The 12,109-nt window shown below is 31.4% G+C and overlaps 1 protein-coding gene and 1 long non-coding RNA gene across 8 annotated transcripts in view; one reads left to right on the top strand and one right to left on the bottom strand.

The window, feature by feature from the left end:
* LOC105154229 (putative G protein-coupled receptor CG31760) overlaps positions 1–12,109 on the top strand; it is a 246,683-nt gene that overhangs the window by 24,921 nt on the left and 209,653 nt on the right. The gene's annotated exons all lie outside the window — the stretch shown is intronic.
* LOC147909525 (uncharacterized) lies at positions 8,361–11,729 on the bottom strand. Its single transcript, XR_015545315.1, has 2 exons — positions 9,912–11,729; positions 8,361–8,771 (listed from the first exon to the last, which is right to left on the bottom strand). It is a non-coding gene; the product is annotated as an uncharacterized LOC147909525 (long non-coding RNA).

The raw sequence follows: 12,109 nt of genomic DNA, 5'->3' as shown, positions 1-12,109 counted from the left end.
TTTCGGGATGGATTAACCCTCAGTGTGCTAATAGAATAGTGTCTGTTAAAGTTTCTAATTTTATTGCATATTCAAGTACTATTTCTGAGCATTCTATTAGATAAGAATTGACTATGCTATTTAATTGAGTTAATTTCAGTTAATTTTTGTCTACAACTTCCAGCATAAGTGAAGTTGTCTTATATTAAAATTTATTTTTCCTTAAACTTATTATTATTTGCTTCAAAGGCATTTGAAAAATTACCTATTGTTGCCTGAATAATACTTATTTGTTTTTTATATATTTGTTAGTTGTTTCGAATCATTATACACAAGATTTATTTCATTATAATAATCAGCATTGGATGAATTTAATGTACCAAAGAGGATTTTCGCTATTTGATCAACAAAATCAAAGATGCCTTATTTAAATCTCTGTTATCAAATTCTTTTTTAATATCGTTGGTATGAAATCATTACTTATTTCTTTGTTAATTTTCAGACTTTTCAGACTTCGTTGTAAACGTTCCAATTTTTGCAATCCTAAACACAGTATATTATTTTTTTATTTACTATAACATAAAATCTCGAATTTATCTATAAAATTTTAATATTTTCTCTTTTTCTTCTAGTGAAGAGTAAGATTAATATAATTTATAAATTTCCAATGAGCTCTAAAAATATGTAAATTCATTAAATTTTCGTAAAATATATTTCAGCTAGACGCTCAAGTGGTTGATTATTAAAGGTTTCTACTGATTCGGTATTATCTATCCGTATCATTCTGCAAAGGAAAATATGCACGTTCTATTAACATGTAAAATTTGATTATGCCTACTCCTTTTAATTTCATAATTAACATCGCTTATTCGGCGTATTATTTTAAATAGACCGTCATACTGATCGGTTAATTTTTTATTACCCGTTCTAATCGTTTCGTGTAATACATAAATATAATCTCCAGTATCAAAGGTTTTATACGTTTGTCATAATATTCCTTTGAAACTTCTTTAATTTTACAGAGATTTTCTTTTGCAAATAAGTTAGTCTGTCGATTAAATCCGCGAGGAATTCTCTATGTGTAATTCCCAGCTAGGGTTCAGAAAGTATTGAGGGTAAATGATCTATGACTATTAATTCGTAAGGAGATATTTTCATTTCCCTCATGATATAATGTATTACAAAAAAATATGTTATAAGAAAATATAGCGACAGAGATGAGTCCCAATTATCTTGCTGAGAATTAATGAAAGGCTTTAAATACTCAGCTAATACATGATGCGTTCCAAAGATCCGTTTGATTGTGGATGATAAAGGCTGGTTTTAACTTGTGTTGTCACCGATTGTCTTATCATTTAATTTATGAAAATCTATTATTAATCTCCACTGTTTATTACCACTGTTATTAGCATCAATTCTTTGATACTATCCATAATGGAGAATTGAATGGCGAAAAAGAAAATTGAATAATATCCTGTTCAAGTAATTTATTAATTTGTTGTTTAATTTCTTAATGAATAGAAGGATATCTATATTGTTTGACAACTATAGGAACATTATCTATAGTAGGAATAGAATGTGTATGTTCGATATTTGCCTGTCGATTTTTCATTTATTATTTCGCGCGCTTTCGTTACCCATGTGGTCGGTGTAACGGTTTTATTATCGATGAGCGATGCTTATCACCGACTAACGCTCGGCGCTGTTATCATTCCGCTTGCGGAAAGATCCGAAGGATCTAGAGACATCGATCGGCTCTCGGCGAGAACACATCGTCCTTTGACATTTTGTATTTTCCATTTCGACGATCATTGTCGTGTAACCGCAAGATTGTAAGTCGGTTCAATAAATAAACTGTGTTTTCGATCAACGAGTGACTCATTTAATTCGAAAGTGAAAGAGCGGAAAACATTATGTGTTTTTCAATCACGTCCTGCGAAGCAATCGTACTGTGAAACGGCGTGGTGGGCATCAGTCCCATTACAGCGTAATTCTATTTGTCCCTTTTAATTTATCTCTCGGCTAATGAAATATATCATTATAATTTTCAATAATTGATAATATGGAATGTTTTTTTCTTTATTTAAATGATCTAGTCGTAGACTTTTCTTCAATATTTTTAATCTGTCCATTAAGTTATTCGAGATGACCGAATTTATTGGGAATGTAGGGCTGTTCCTCGAGCTCGTATCAATTAACCTTGACTCTACATTAATTACAGGTGTCAATATTCAATTCTTCCTCTATCGTATTAATTAAATATGTACGTGCGTTGTTTATTTTTACAATACTATACACGAGAAAAACACCTTGAATTATTTCATGTTGATTTATTAATCCAATATCAATATTATTTTGATTAATTTTAATTACACATGCTCCTAGCTGGTACAGTTATTAAATTATTGTATTCTAATGAATATATTTTATTATTCTGAATTATAATCGTTTGTTTTTCAAAATCTATTTTTACATTTTCAAGCCGTAGAAAGGTCGAATCTATAATGCCTTGTTCTTTTAATGGAAATTTACTCAGTACTACATGAAATTCGTGAATGCCGTTTTTTGAATTTAAATATGTGGTTCTGAGAGTATGTTTTTTCTTCTGTAATTCGCTGTATTTCAACTTTATTGTCTTGGTATACTAACGTGTCACGGAGTAAAACGTTTGTCTTTATGATATTTATGTCGACTTTTATATCTAACAAGAATCTGTCTGTTGGGTTTTTGAGTTCGTTGAAGGGAATAGAGATAACATTTCGAGAATTTGCTCTGACTGTGTATGTTTGAATTCCGGTTCTATCAAGTAAACTCGATTTGCGCGACTCGAAAACTGGTCTTAGCGTTGCGCGCTTTTCGCTTGGCCTTGATAGTTTAAACTTTGATTAGGTATGGTTTTGATGATAATTATTTAGTGAATTATTCGAATTGTAACGATTATTATAACGATTATTATTATATAATTTTGTCCATTATGCATCTGATATCTATTAGCTTGAATTTTGTTGAATCTATTTTCAGAATTGCTATCAAAATTTTGCACAGAATCACGTCTATCATTATTACTATATTGAAAATTATGATTTCCACTTCTATTTCGTATGCGAAAAGTTTTTTCTCTACATTCGTTTTCAGAATGACCTATCTTTTTTGCAATAGTTACACGTTATGTAACCTGATTGGTTAAATCTATTTTCTTTAAATCTTCCCGCGTGATATTGCGATTTTTTAATAAATCTTATAGTTCCCTCTATTGCATCTTCCAGAATATTAAATCTTTGCGCTAGAAGATGATGACTAACATTTTTATGGAGTCCGCCTATAAAATGATCTATTAATTTATTGTTTGCAAAAACTCTTCCTGTTCTTGCTTCCTGATCCATCCTTCAGGGTAATTGGAGATTGCAATGATTATATTGGAATTTAACTTTCTAACTCTAATAATATATTTTTTAATAGATTTTTCTGTTCTGCCTAAGATTACTTATTTCTAATTCCCACTGAACGTTTTATAATTGTCGAATTCTTTTATAAGTGTTTCACATAATTACTCAAGATTTGTTATTGTATACATAGATCTAACTAACGCAGCATCGCCCGTTAATTAGTTTGAAGGATCGCTCTAAAGAAAAATAATTTTTCTTCAGATTCTACGAGTTCTAAAACTCCTTTACAATTAGATATGAATTGATGAACCGGAATATTTTTATCATTAAAAACAGATAAGAGATTCAAATTATGACGAACGGAAAAGTAATTATTAGTTGTCGAGAATTGTTGACTTTGTTGGTCTTTATTTACGTGAATGTTTTCGTGTGAGATTCTAACTGTGATAATGCCTGATCGTTTATAATTAACAGTGAAAGTATGTAATTAGATTCGAAGCTATCTATCGAATTTCTTTCGTCTGAAATATCTGACTTACAATGTATGCTAGAATTTCAATAATTCATAAAGACTTACATTAGTAGTACAATACATAGCATTGTCTCTGGGTGTCTGATTTTGGTCGAAGATTCGATATCTGAGATATCCAAGATTCAATGACTGAGATGTCTAAAGTTCGTTGAGCCTTTTTTCGTGTTGGCCGTCCACGGAGTCTTATCGTTTCCATCAGCTCAGTTTAGAAGAGACTGTCACGTTCCGTCGAAGACACTTTATGCCGCTTTCTCGCTATTTCGTCCCGTTAATGTTAGCGATAACCAGGCCCTATTTCTTTGAACGAAAATTGTGAGCTATTGCTATAGTCCGTCAAAGTTTTATTGATGGGATGTCCGGGTCTCAGGAACAATATTATATTCTGTGCACTTGCCAATAGGAACTGCCGTCAGCTTTCAGTTTTCTACCTCAGCGTCAGTGAATTGAGAGGTTTTCTCGATTCAGGTTTTTTCTGACAATGTATCTCTTCGGTCTGTCTTACTTGGAGATGATTCCAAAGCAGAGTTGATTAGCCTGTGGTCTTCTATAGACAGTTGTCTACCGCTGCCATTAATTGTTACGAGCGAGATGCACCGTAATATGTAAAGTATTAAAAAGATTCGACAACTGTCTATTGATCGAACTTTATTTAATGATGATACAAGCTTATAGACTAAGTCGGAGATATGTTATTAGCAGCTTACGAGAACAGACTGACTCAATTAGAAGAGGGATCTTCACTATGATAAAAGAGATGAAGATTCCGATAAATTTTAACCAATTACATGACATTTTCGAATACCAAAAATATACGTGATGGGGGATGAAAGAAAATAAGATATGTGAGTGTCGATGACTCACGAATCCATTTACGGATGAAAATAAAATATCTGTAAGATAACTTATATTAAGATATTAAAAATAACAATTACTTAGAGTTGGTATCATAAATTTTTTGCACGCACACACGCACGCACGCACGCACGAACGCACGCACGCACGCACGCACAAATTTCTCGTTTTATCAAGTAAGTGTAATCGAAAGGTGTCAATGTTAAAACGTGACAACAATTTATAAAACAATTTATAAAAACAATTTATGAAAACAATTTCTAAAAGAAAAATCTCATCGTGGAAACTATGACTTCCCAGATAGCACAAAGATAGTTCAAATAGAATTCAGTAATATGTCATCAATTTTGAGTTCATTTTCAGATAAAAAAAGAATTCTTTTTCCGAAAGGAATTCTTTTTTTACTTCTGAAAATATGCTCAAAATTGATGATATTCGACTGAATTATTTTTGAATTCTTTTGAACTCTCTGCTATCTGAGTTAGTATCTGCGTACTTAAAAGACACTTAATATTTAGTAATGAAAGTGACTTACAGTAAACAATTATGTCGAGCACTATTACGATCTAAATTTATTCCTTTATCTATTTCAAGAAAGTAGATCAAAATTGAATCATTAAACATTTACAAGATAATGACAATTTTTATAATTAAGTTAATAAACTTTTAAAGTGTATTTGGCTTACGTTTTTTTTTTAAATTATTAGTTTTTAATTTATAAGTCTTTGAGTGCAAAGAAGTGCGCGATCGCGTTTCTTATAAAACTTCCCATAAGTAATAAATGCCACGAGTGCGATAGCGCTCAGATAAAATTGTCGTAAAAGTAAGAAATTAGACAATAATTAAAGTGATAAGTATTATAACACCTATTGACATACAATTAAGTCTAACAAGTATTTCAGTACATCGAATTGTAAGAAAAGCTCTTAGAATTTGACATATTAAAATAATAGTCTGATTTGTATGTCAATAATAATTTTATAATGCTTATCGCGCGTAATATTGTTTATTTAAGCTCTTTTATAACATTTCTCTAACAATTTTATCAGTGTAATTAAAAAAAAATCCGATATTCAAAAAGATCTGAGTATTCATTCCAATTTCATCACTCTTTATTATCTAATTTATAATTTAACGAAATTAGCATGTTCTTAAAGTATGTGAAATACAAAGAAGTAATGTGACAGAGGGGAAAGATGAGAACAAACGTGTTTTTATAAACGTGTGTCCGATCAGTGTGCGCCACGCGCGTAATACGCACGCGTCTAATCGTGAGCGCCGCTCCTGCCCGTCTTCTCCACACGGCCCGTGATACGCTATTTCTTTTTTAATTTGAAAATTAATCTTCGGACAAAATTTTCGTAAAGGAAAAATCATCTTAGAATTTGGTCAGGAATATGTCTTTTCAGGGACACCTGAGTTATTCTGAATATATAGGGTGGGTCGAAAAATGATGTTTGAAAATCGATTAGCAATATCTCCCCAAAATTAGATGCAGGCCTTAATATGAGTTGGGTAAAATTTGATTGAAATCGATTAATATTTTCAGGTTGATCTTCGATTTTGAAATTAGTATTTGTATATTTCTGGATGTGTCAAAATTCAAAAAAATATTTAAATTTCAATACAATTTAATATCTGTTCTTTTTTGATTGCTGAATACGAATCCTAGGTCAGAAGCACATTTCAAAATGGCAGATCTAATATAACGATATACAGGATGAATAAAAATTTTCGGATCGGTGAAATATTTCGAAAACTGAGCATTTCTGAAAGAAATATTTCCTACAAAAGTTGTAGGGTTTTAAATAACCTATTCATTGATCTAGTTAGTCTGACCTTGGGTAGTGTTGCCAAAATTAGATCAAGATCAAATTAATTTTTTTAAATAGCACAGGAGATTGTACCTTTTATTTTTATTTTTACATAAAAATAAATTACTCAAAAATAATAACTCAAAAAGTATTCAAAAAATAAATTTATTATAGTGTTTTGGAAAGCTTTTAAGAGATATAACTCTAATGTCCTTGATTTTGACAAATGTTATCCAGAACATGATTCTGAACAACATTTAAAAAGTTTTAGTCTTCGGTCGAATACCTTGCATAATGCTAATGCTGGTACTGTAATCTTCGAGTCTTATAAAAAGTACTCAATAAAAATAACTTTGTTATAGTGTTTTGAAAAGATCATCGACTATTAGATTCTGGAATCAAAAATAGGATATACCATTTAAAAAATCAATGTGATCTTGACCTTTGCGCTATCCAAGATCAAGCTGGCCAAGTCAGTGAATAGATTATTTAAAACTCTACAACTTTTGTAGGAAACATTTATTTCGTAAATGCTTAATTTTCGAATTTTACCGGTCCGGGAAATATCTTCATTCTGTATGTCGTCATATTGGATTCGTGGTTTTAAAATATGTACTTCTAACTTCGAATTCAGCGATAAAAAATGTGGAGGTAGTACTAAATTATATTGAAATTTAAATATTTTTTCGAATTTTGAAACATGTATAAAACAAGAAACGCGTAAATACTAATTTAAAAGTCAAAGGGTAACCTGAAGATATTAATCGATTTCAATAAAATTTTACTCAAATCATAACTTAATTTTGTGGGAATATTGCTAATCGATTTTTGAAAAATTTTTTTCAGCCCCCCCTAATGTATAGTATAGTAAAGAAACATTTCTTTAAATCGAAGAAACTTATTTTTGAATGTAGATCGCGAGTCAAGATTTTTCTTTAACAATAAATCAATCAATTTTTTCTTCCAATAGAAAAGAAACGTTTCTTCGAATCAAAACCTTTCTCTGGGTGCGTTGATTATTATTCGTGTACGTACACAGAAAAATATCATTCTAGTGCTAAGAGAGGACGCAATTTTTATTCTTCTTCCTTTAAGAAATGATTTTTTTTTACAAAAAATATATTCTTGATAATATAATTTTAAAATTCACTTATTATTTATTTACTTAAAAACAAGAAATATTTATGTAATACTTTTCTGTATGTACACGCTTTAGAACGAACTAAACTGAGTTTTCGAAAAATTCTTGATCATTTTCCAATTTTCGCAATCGAGATATTAATTTCCCAAGCGTCGAATATCCGCCATTGATAGCTTAGGAAGTGAGAACTACCTGGCAAGTGGCCCGCGCCGCGTACACCGCTACGAACCTATAATGCCTAAAGATACATTCACATGCAAGCTTCAAGCGTCAAGCTTTACACATCACAATTAATATAATTGCCATCAAAAATTTATCGCTATTAACCCATTTATATGAGCATTCACATGCAAGCATCAAGCGGGAGGAAGCAGCAACCAATCAGCTGGACGATACGGGCAGTGGTGTAAAAAATATTTTTACGCTACTGTAAAAATCGCCTCATTGATTGCACCTCACTGAATGCACCTTAATTTAGACTGAATGCAGCAAGCGTCAAGCAGCGGAGCAACAACCAATCAGTGAGGCGATATTTACAGGCATAAAAAATATCACTTAGTTGATTGCTGTTCCGCTGTTTGAAAGTACATGCTCGTCGTTCGTATTCAGCAACAAACGAGTCACGTGATTTCATATGTCGTTAATCTTGAATGTCGCTCATATAAATGAGTTAGCGATATAAAATTTTTGATTGCAATTATATTAATTGTGATGTGTAAAGTGCTGTAAAGTCAAAATATTACATCAAAAACAGTAGTACGGTTGAACCTGTCAAGTTGATTGATAGCGATTGTGCATAACAAAAAATTAAGTGAAACTACAGCAAAATAGACTAATAACAGCTATATGCATTAATGAATGTACAAATTTAAAAAGAGAATATAAAAAAAGAGATTTTGGGTTGATCCTTTTTTTATTTGAAAGACGATGTAAACATGGATTTAAAAAAAATTAATAAAAAATTATCAATAAATAACTGGTTATATGCTTCCATACACTCGATGAGTCGAAATACTCTTTTCATTTATGATCATTTCACATATGTCACAAGTATGTACAACAGCCATCTGAAAATTTTATGAAATTATTGCAAATAATAACAAATAATACAACAATTAAATAATAATGATAATAATGATAATCTAATAATACAATAATTAAATTGGTATAATGTATTGAGCGATCACAGAGAAAACGATATAAATAAAATTGAAAATAAAAATAAAAATAATCAGAATTTTATTTATTATCTATCTCATTGATAAAAAAATTTGTATTTATTTATTTATTATTGATAATTATTTAGAATATGGGCATCACTTGAAAAATATACTTATTCAATATGTTTTCACTTAAAATGAAAGAATCTGGCAGAAAAACGTGGCGATATGTATTACGAAGCGGATTATCAAATGTCAGAATTAGAAAACTTACCCGAGTGCTCCAATGTATCATTTTATCCTTGTGTTTAACATTGGATAATAAGATAATATACGGAGACACTTGGGTGACGTTTATGTTACGCAGTTCTAATAACTATTCTAATAACTATATATATAGGTAAAGAAAACCAAAGACATAGAGAATGGACTGCTCGATCGTATCTAAGTAGTATGATAGACAAAAATGAGAGAGAGGGACCGTGGAAGACGACCAATCTTTATCTAATGTCAACTATATCATATTATGTACATTAAAATTTATTTTGTTTTGGCTCGTAGTCCTTCTTAGCACAATTCCTTTTGTTTTAATCTTCATCTCTTTCCACTCAACGATATAATGAGAGAGAGAATGAGATATAATGAGAGGGAGATTAACTGTCTTCCACAGTCCCTCTCTCTCATTTTTGTCGACTATACTACTTACTGTTAGATACGATCAAGCAGTCCATTCTCTATGTCTTTGAAGAAAACTCGTTTTCTTAACCTGAATAGTTTCTTTGCAGATTGTCTAAAGCAGACTGTTGAATTTTTCTACTACATTCTCTCATTTCGAATGGAAACTTATCGAATGAGTATATTTTTATCAAGTTTTGCGATAACATTCATATTCTAAGGCTGCATTCCAAAACGTTCTCTCCGAGGAAAATTTTGAAATACTGTAAATATTATAATATGTGTTACATGTCTTATATATTTCGAATAAAATTTTTTCTTGGAAAAGATGTTTTGGAATATAGCTTAAGTAAATACTTTTATTATACTTACATTCTAATGTTCCATCCATGTTTAAATCTTTGCGTAAGAGCGATGTCGCTAAAAGTTGAATTAATCCAACTTTTCAACAGTGCTGTTGGCGACAAGAAAGTGGACAAATTGAGAGAGAATTCGATCACGTGATCATTTATCACTGTGACAAGCGACATCATGGCCCGTATTCGTAGTCAAAGCTCAAGGCAGCGCTTAAAATCGTCTTAATCAAGACTGTTTTATTCAATCAAGATCGTCTTATTCAATCGAGATCATAACAATTCATAGTCATGAAATAGACTTCGAGAAGAAGTTTTTCTTTACAGAATTCTTGTTTGATTTAAGATCGTCTTGACGAAAATGGTCTTAAGGTTAAACTTATTTGATATTCGGCTTATTTGATATTCCGTAATATTTCCGTTGGATTCTCCAATAGAAACACTGCATTTGAGAAGTATAAATTTACGAAATATTATTTTTTATATGATTATATTATCTTTTATATGTTATTATATTATCTTTTGTATGATTAGGCTATGATTATAGATTCCGACTTGAAGTGCGTTTCCCTTATAAAAAAATTTCGCTAAAATTATTCTATGTTTGGAACATTTTAGCAAAATTGTTGATTGAAAAATTATTGAAATTTCACTGAAAGTTCATTTTTCAATTGACATACTGAAAAATCGTTGAAATTGAACTGAAATTTCTCTGAATTTTTGTAGAAACTTTTTGGAAACTTTTCTTAAAATTTCTCTAAAATTTTATTAAAATTTTACTGAAAATGAATTTTTCAACAAAAAACTGAATTTTTTTCTGAAATGCTGCTTCGAAACGAGGATCAATTTCAATGAAATTTTTCTAACAGAGTTAAAGAGCGAATTTTACAGAACTGTTTGTCCGTCTTGTCTGTATTTTTCCTGGACTACTGCAAGTGGTAATTAATGTTAAGAAGATCCCATTCACTTCAAATTCAATTTTGATAAAATACACTGAATCAATCTGTTTTTGCGTAAAAATAAAGATTTGACAAGAAAAAGGTATCGCGCTGTTCTGTGAACCGAGCTGAATCGAAATATATATTAAAGTTGACGACTATTTAGATCAGGAAATGTGTCACAGCAGTGGTTTATTGCTTTTTAACAGTTGTCAACTTTAATGTTTAATATCTCGATTCGCGGAACAGACATTTTTTCATTATCAAATATTTATTTTTATGCGAAAATGCATTGATTCAATGTATTTTTATTATTTTAAAATTTGAAGTGAATGAGGCCTTCTTAACATTTTTAATTATTGCTTAAGTCCACCTGGAATCTGGTCGTGGCAATGATCGTCTTATTTATTATATATAAACATATATATATATATTAGGTATACAACTTTGCTTCTGCCGTTTTTTTCCGAAATTCGAGGCTTTATTGTAAAAAATTGGTTATACATTTATGATTCAAAGTATTGTCCATCGCTGGCCACTACTTTCTCCCATCTTTCGGGCAGCGTACGAATTCCGCGTCAAAAAAACTGGTCATCTTTTTGAGGCGATCCACGAATCGATCCAATTTTTTATTTCTTCATAAGACCGGACGTGCTGGTCAGCCAGGCCGTGTGCCATTGATCGAAACAAGTGATAGTCAGAGGGAACAATGTCTGGAGAATACGGCGGGTGGAATAGGACTTCCCATTTCAACGTTTCCAAATATGTCTTGACCACTTTCGCAACATGGGGTCGAGCATTGTCATGCTGCAAAATCACTTTATCGTGTCTCTCGTTGTATTGCGGCCGTTTGTCTTTCAATGCTCAGCTCAAACGCATCAATTGCGTTCGATACTGATTGTTTCAGTCGGTTTTAATAGCTCATAATACACTACGCCGAGCTGGTCCCAAATACAGAGCATGACCTTGGAGTCGTGAATATTCAGTTTGGCCGTCGATGTAGAAGCATGGCCGAGAACCCCCCTTCCCATGATTTTCTGCGCTTGGGGTTATCATAATGAATCCATTTTTTATCCCCAGTCACAATGCGATGCAGAAATCCCTTCCGTCTTTGCCTTTCAAGCAGCTGTTCACAAGCAAACAAACGCCGTTCAACATCTTTCGGTTTCAACTCGTACGGCACCCAATTTCCTTGCTTCTGAATCATTTCCATGACTTTGAGGCGTTTTGAAATGGCTTGTTGAGTCACTCCCAATGATCGTGCCAATTCTTTTTGATT

This window comes from Acromyrmex echinatior, chromosome 6 (assembly GCF_024713525.1).
Source record: "Acromyrmex echinatior isolate Ae372 chromosome 6, ASM2471352v2, whole genome shotgun sequence".
NCBI lineage: Eukaryota > Metazoa > Arthropoda > Insecta > Hymenoptera > Formicidae > Acromyrmex > Acromyrmex echinatior.
Note: the sequence above shows the minus strand (reverse complement) of the source record. Positions and strands in the feature narration are given on the sequence as shown.